The sequence below is a fragment of the Condylura cristata genome, unplaced genomic scaffold (assembly GCF_000260355.1).
Source record: "Condylura cristata isolate star-nosed mole 26May11 unplaced genomic scaffold, ConCri1.0 scaffold00021, whole genome shotgun sequence".
Lineage (NCBI taxonomy): Eukaryota > Metazoa > Chordata > Mammalia > Eulipotyphla > Talpidae > Condylura > Condylura cristata.
Genome location: NW_004567122.1, coordinates 27574 through 28641, shown reverse-complemented (window position 1 = coordinate 28641; position 1068 = coordinate 27574).

The following is a 1068-nucleotide window of genomic DNA, read 5'->3' as shown; positions in this document are numbered from 1 at the left end:
GCTGGCCCCCCGTGTTTGACGAGGGGCTTCCTGGGCCCCTGCCGGGCCTCGTGGGCTTTATCCTCACCTGGCCGCCCCTCGGCCACCAAAGCGAAAGCAGGGGAAGGAAACACCAATTCTCTCCTGGGGGGGCGGGAATCCCCATTTCTAAGCAGGTGACCCGGGGCGAGCCTGAGGACACGCTGCCCTCCTCACGTCCCCCCACAGCCCCGCGGTAACGCTGCGTCCAGCGCGCCTCAGTCCTGACGCCAGATCTCGGGGCGCCTGAGGCCTGCCCCCGGGACTCGCGGAAGGCTGCTGTGCAACAGCCCCCCAGCCTCGGGCGTGCTGGCGGCTCCCGGACGTGTCCTCACTGCTCGACGTGGGCTGACGTGGGCCCTGGCCGTGTCCGCCCGGGGACAGCCAGGAACGCACAGCTGAGCGGCGCCGTGGCCGGCCGAGGCGGGGTGACCGCCGAGCCCCACAGGCTCCCCGCCCGGGGGTCACTCACCCTTCACCTGCTGCAGCGGACGCCGCCTTGGCTGGGCCGTCTGGGTCCCTGAGCTGAGGGCCGTGCCTGCCCCGTTCAGGGTCTCAGTTGTCGCTGCAGTAGTGACGGAAGTGGCCCCATTGGCTCCGGCGTTGCTGCGTCCTCTTGCCGTGCTCCCTTCCTCCGTGCGCCTGGTGCGCCTACGGTTGCTCTTCAGCCGTCCCAGACGTCGGCCATTTTCTTTCTGACTTTTCGGCTTTTTAAAATATTCCCCTTCCTCGTGTTCTCTTTCAACCAAGCCACTGTCTGCTCTTTGCTTTCTAGCAACTTTGCTGCGCTCGCCGTGTCTTCCAGCTTAGTATCCTTCTCTGAGGAGCTGTTTTTCTTTTATGTCTGATTTTTACCATCTAAGCTCTGGAGGGAGAATCTGGGGTTGTCGTAATTACGTGTAACGTTTAAAGGTTTCTCCACTTGTTTTGAAACACTGAGAAGTTGCTGTGTGTGTGCTGTGTCGGCAAGTCTGTGAGGCCTTCCTGGCTCAGATTACTGCTAATGTCTTCCTTATATTAACGTGCTGCCAAACTGTGCTTTTTTTTTTT